The sequence below is a fragment of the Aegilops tauschii genome, unplaced genomic scaffold (assembly GCF_002575655.3).
Source record: "Aegilops tauschii subsp. strangulata cultivar AL8/78 unplaced genomic scaffold, Aet v6.0 ptg001005l_obj, whole genome shotgun sequence".
NCBI classification, from domain to species: Eukaryota; Viridiplantae; Streptophyta; class Magnoliopsida; order Poales; family Poaceae; genus Aegilops; species Aegilops tauschii.
In genome coordinates, this window is record NW_027333221.1 from 28,042 (window position 1) to 34,041 (window position 6,000).

The 6,000-nt window shown below is 37.9% G+C and overlaps 1 non-coding gene across 1 annotated transcript; it reads right to left on the minus strand.

The window, feature by feature from the left end:
- Window positions 1–453: 453 nt before the first annotated feature.
- On the minus strand, window positions 454–540 carry TRNAS-GGA (transfer RNA serine (anticodon GGA)). Its single transcript has one exon. It is a non-coding gene; the product is annotated as a tRNA-Ser (tRNA).
- Window positions 541–6,000: the final 5,460 nt, after the last annotated feature.

Below are 6,000 nucleotides of genomic sequence, written 5' to 3' on the forward strand. Positions count from 1 at the left end.
TCATCGGACCCGGGGAAATTGCCAAAGCATTTGGCGATTGACACGTTGGAATATAAAGGACTAGTAAATAAAATCCTAGATAGGAAGTGGGTCGGTCTCAAAATAAATGAGTTGTTAGTTGTAGAATATTACTCTCGTCAGACTTGAACTTAACGAAAAAAGGAAAGGTTCATAGAATTTTCTTCCCCTTCCCCTTTCCCCGAACTAAATCGCCCTAAGACCATTACCATTAATTTGTATTTTCCCATCAACTAGCTAAAATTGATTAACCCTAGGATTAGGATCCTTTTTTCTTTTTTCCTCTATGTGTATTTTACATACCACAGTAATTTGCTATAGAGAATTTCTAATTTCTATTAAATCAAAATAAGATAATATAAGATATTATTGCTGGAAAAAATTGTTATTTGATTTGATACATTGTGATCCTTAACGTTGATGAATTAAGAAAAACGGAAAGAGAGGGATTCGAACCCTCGGTAAACAAAAGTCTACATAGCAGTTCCAATGCTACGCCTTGAACCGCTCGGCCATCTCTCCTACATAACTTATTATGGAAAATAAACTGAGTGAATAGCGAGTTTTCTTATTCCTGCAGTACAGGTACAACCGCAACCACTCGGGGGTTCCATAGTTCTATTGGAAAAATTCCTTTTGATCTAAGTGGAAGGATACAGGATTTTTTACTAGAAATTGCGCTCGCTATAAAAAAAAAGTTTTAATTTGGGTTTTCCCGCAACTAAAGAAAAAGAAAATGGAAGAATTCTTCTTATTGCATAATAAAATAAAGAAACCTTAGAATTCCGTTTGCATAAGATACGCTACACCATACTATCGAAATCAAAAATAGGGTATGAGACAATTAATAACTTTGAAAACACGAAATAGTTGATAACATAAGTTGTTGTTCAGAAATAGCAAAGTGGAATGAAATCCAGTCTTAGTCAAATATTTCATATCTCTTCGTGTCCAAGCAGAAGGAAAAGGATACAATTTGAGCTGAGCGGAAAATCCATATCTCTATCTCTCTTATCCATTTAAAGCATATGGATTTAGAGTAGAGCATATGGATCAATCTATTTATAATTATAAGAATCGAATGTGTTTGTTTTTATGTTATTTTGTGAAGGAATGAAAACAATTCTATATAGAATGGGTTGGGAATTATGCCTAGATCCCGTGTAAATGGAAATTTCATTGATAAGACCTCCTCAATTGTAGCCAATATTTTATTGCGAATAATTCCGACAACCTCAGGAGAAAAAAAGGCATTTACTTATTATAGAGATGGTGCGATTTGACTCTTTTTTTTTGCTTTTTTTTAGCCCTACCTATACCTCAGTCTTACGAAAAAGAGAGGGGGTTGGCATAGAGAGAACCAAATTTGTAAAGCAAACAAACCCACGCTTCGGGAAGGTGAGGCGAACTAACAATTCCTTCCGTCGTGTATCCTCGATTGATGCGGCTTCAGATACTTCAATTGTAGATTTGAGTATTGAGCGAAAGGTTACACCTACAGGATATGGTATGGTATGGATTACAGGCCAATCCTACTCTATTAGTATCCGTAGGCAGCATAGGGGAGAAAAGCACTACACCTAGAAATAGGAATCAACAAGAGAAAAACTTTGTTAGAAATTACCCCTTTCCTGATCGGTATCAGGGCTGGGAAGAATGGTTGGGATAACAAACAACCATCAGGTTTGTACTTTGGATACCCCTATAACCATCAAAGATCGTTGAAGTAGCTAATTCCTCTAAATAGGAGGCGTTGAGAACAAAGAAATTATTGGAGCTATCGTTTTCCTCTAGCATTAATAGAATTCATTGGTGTTAAGAAAAACCTCTTGTGGGAAGGTTGGCTAGAGATTTCTTGGAAAAATACCAGCCCCTTTCGGTTCATAATGAGACGGGACTAATTCTATTTTGATTCTATAGATTATTTCGCTTAGTACTATTATGTACAGAAGGGAGGAGCCGTATGAGATGAAAACCTCATGTACGGTTTTGGAACGGAGATTTTTTGAATAGAATGAACGACCGTAACGGATGTTGGCTCAATCCGAAGGAAATTATGCGGAAGCTTTGCAAAATTATTATGAAGCTACGCGACTAGAAATCGATCCCTATGATCGAAGTTATATACTCTATAACATAGGCCTTATACACACAAGCAATGGAGAGCATACAAAGGCTTTGGAATATTATTTCCGGGCACTAGAACGAAACCCCTTCTTACCGCAAGCTTTTAATAATATGGCCGTGATCTGTCATTACGTGCGACTATCTCCACTATAGAAAGAAAAAAAAAAAGAGAGGATCAAATTTTCTAGTAAATACTAGAAAAAAGGGCTTTCTACATAGGGATCGTAAAAACAACGATTTTTCCCTATCAGCTGTAGGAAGGAAGGACACTTCACGAGAATCAAAAAACGAAGAAAGTATGGCCTATACTACTACTCTATGGATAAAGTTTCTCAAATTGATAGAGAAAGCACCGTAAAGATCAATTAGTGAGCGACTGGGTCGATACAACTAAAAAAAACTGCTTACTTATCCCATGATATGGGGCAAAATTTAGGAATCCGCTTATGTAATAGAGCCGATCCACTAAGGGATTAAGCAGCGGTGTAGTATCAGATCCCAAAGATAGTAAGTTCTTTTTTCTTTCTTATGGAAAAAAGTCTTTTTCAAGGATTCTATAGAGATTTCATATATGAAAACGGATAGTTACCTTTCAGAAAATTTGAACGAAGGCTCTATATCTATCTATGCTTCATTCTTCTGAAGGTGGGAAAAAAGATCAAACTGATTATTGATAAAAATTAGGGTTTGAAACTTAGGTAATTAATTTCTTCTGCTTAACCCAAGAACAAATTGGATCGATTTTTGATAAATCGAATTCAGTTAAGATAGGGGAAATTCAGATAGCAATTTCTGAGCCGTATGAGGTAGGAAACTCTCAAGTACGGTTCTAAGGGAAGGAACTTCCTATTCCGACCGAGGAGAACAGGCCATTCTACAGGGTGATTCGGAAATTGCGGAAGCTTGGTTTGATCAAGCTGCTGAATATTGGAAACAAGCTATAGCGCTTACTCCGGGAAATTATATTGAAGCACAGAACTGGTTGAAGATTACGAAGCGCTTTGAATTTGAATAAGACCATGCTCCTTCTTTTTCATAAAATGGGTGGTTTGGTTGTTGATCCATTAATCAAATAAATTAGGTCGTAAGATCGAATCAAGAATTTCATTATATCCATTTCTTATACCTTCTATTTTATATGATATTTCATAAGAATAAACCATAGGGATAGGGTCTAGAATAGAAGTAATAAACTGAATAAAAAGAGGGGGCAATCTAAATATTGCTAATATATTAGGACCATCTTATTAATAATTCTAATGAGTTATCTTGGAATTTAGAATCAAATAAAAAACCCTATATTATGCTCAAGGAAAGTAGATATAGATAGGAGCTTATGCCCTCAAAAAAAAATACACTAGTTTCTTAAATTAAAAATAAAAAAGATTTTTTTCTTACGTCGAGAAATATTTGTTTTTCAAGATAAACAATGTCCGTTAGGCACCTAATCTTTATGTCATAATAGACCCGAACACTTGCCTCGGATTGACTTCAATATATAATTGCTCCAGTGAATAACTAAAAAAAAATAGAAGGATGGTAGATAGTAAAGAAAAGAACTAATCACAATATCTATCTTTCAAAATCTATCTTTTCAAAATCTATCTTTCAAAATATATATCTTTCAAAGATTCACTAAAAAGACAGTTGGCGGGTCTCTTTGTATGTCTTGTCCGGAAAGAGGAGGACTTAATGATTATTCGTTCGCCGGAACCAGAAGTAAAAATTGTTGTGGATAGGGATCCTGTAAAAACATCTTTGAGGAATGGGCCAGACCCGGCCATTTCTCAAGAACACTAGCTAAGGGCCCTGATACTACCACTTGGATCTGGAACCTACATGCTGATGCTCACGATTTCGATAGTCATACTGGTGATTTGGAGGAGATTTCTCGAAAAGTCTTTAGTGCTCATTTCGGGCAACTTTCCATTATCTTTCTTTGGTTGAGTGGCATGTACTTTCATGGCGCCCGTTTTTCCAATTATGAAGCATGGCTAAGTGATCCTACTCACATTGGACCCAGTGCTCAGGTAGTTGGCCTATAGTAGGGCAAGAAATATTGAATGGTGATGTAGGCGGGGGTTTCCGAGGAATCCAAATAACCTCTGGTTTTTTTCAGCTTTGGCGAGCATCTGGAATAACTAGTGAATTACAACTCTATTGTACTGCAATTGGTGCATTGATTTTTGCAGCGTTAATGCTTTTTGCTGGTTGGTTCCATTATCACAAAGCCGCTCCCAAATTGGCCTGGTTCCAAGATGTAGAATCCATGTTGAATCACCACTTAGCGGGATTATTAGGGACTTGGGTCTCTTTCTTGGGCGGGGCACCAAATTCATGTATCTTTACCAATTAACCAATTTCTTGACGCTGGGGTGGATCCTAAAGAGATACCACTTCCTCTGAATTTATCTTGAATCGGGACCTTTTGGCTCAACTTTATCCTAGTTTTGCCGAAGGAGCAACCCTTTTTTCACTTTAAATTGGGTCCAAATACGCAGAATTTCTGACTTTTCGCGGAGGACTAGATCCAGTAACCGGTGGTCTCTGGCTGACCGATATTGCGCACCATCATTTAGCTATTGCTATTCTTTTCCTAATCGCAGGTCATATGTATAGGACCAATTGGGGTATTGGCCATGGACTTAAAGATATTTTGGAGGCTCACAAGGGCCCATTTACAGGACAAGGCCATAAGGGTCTTATGAAATCTTAACAACGTCATGGCATGCTCAATTATCTCTTAACCTAGCTATGCTAGGCTCTACAACCATTGTTGTAGCTCATCATATGTATCTATGCCTCCCTATCCATACCTAGCTACTGACTATGGTACACAACTTTCCTTGTTCACACACCACATGTGGATTGGCGGATTTCTAATAGTCGGTGCTGCTGCACATGCAGCAATTTTTATGGTAAGAGACTATGATCCAACTACTCGATACAACGATCTATTAGATCGCGTCCTTAGACACCGCGATGCAATCATATCCCACCTTAACTGGGTATGTATATTTCTAGGTTTTCACAGTTTTGGCTTGTACATTCATAATGATACCATGAGTGCTTTAGGCCGTCCACAAGATATGTTTTCGGATACTGCCATACAATTACAACCTATCTTTGCTCAATGGGTACAAAATATCCATGCTACTGCGCCTGGCGTAACAGCTCCTGGTGCAACAACAAGTACTAGCTTAACGTGGGGAGGCGGCGAGTTAGTAGCAGTAGGTGGCAAAGTGGCTTTGTTACCTATTCCATTAGGAACCGCAGATTTTTTAGTCCATCACATTCATGCATTTACCATACATGTGACTGTATTAATACTTTTGAAAGGTGTTTTATTTGCTCGGAGTTCCCGTTTGATACCCGATAAGCAAATCTAGGTTTTCGCTTTCCTTGCGATGGGCCTGCCGAGGGGGAACATGTCAAAGTATCCGCCTGGGATCATGTTTTCTTAGGTTTATTCTGGATGTACAATGCAATTTCGGTAGTCATTTTCCATTTCAGTTGGAAAATGCAGTCGGATGTTTGGGGTACTATAAGTGATCAAGGGGTGGTAACTCATATTACAGGGGGAAACTTTGCACAGAGTTCCATTACGATTAATGGGTGGCTTCGAGATTTCTTGTGGGCACAGGCATCGCAAGTCATTCAGTCTTATGGTTCTTCATTATCTGCATATGGTCTTTTTTTCTTAGGTGCTCATTTTGTCTGGGCCTTCAGTTTAATGTTTTTATTCAGCGGCCGTGGTTATTGGCAAGAACTCATTGAATCTATCGTTTGGGCTCATAAACAAATTAAAAGTTGCTCCTGCTACTCAGCCTAGAGCCTTGAGCATTATACAAGGAC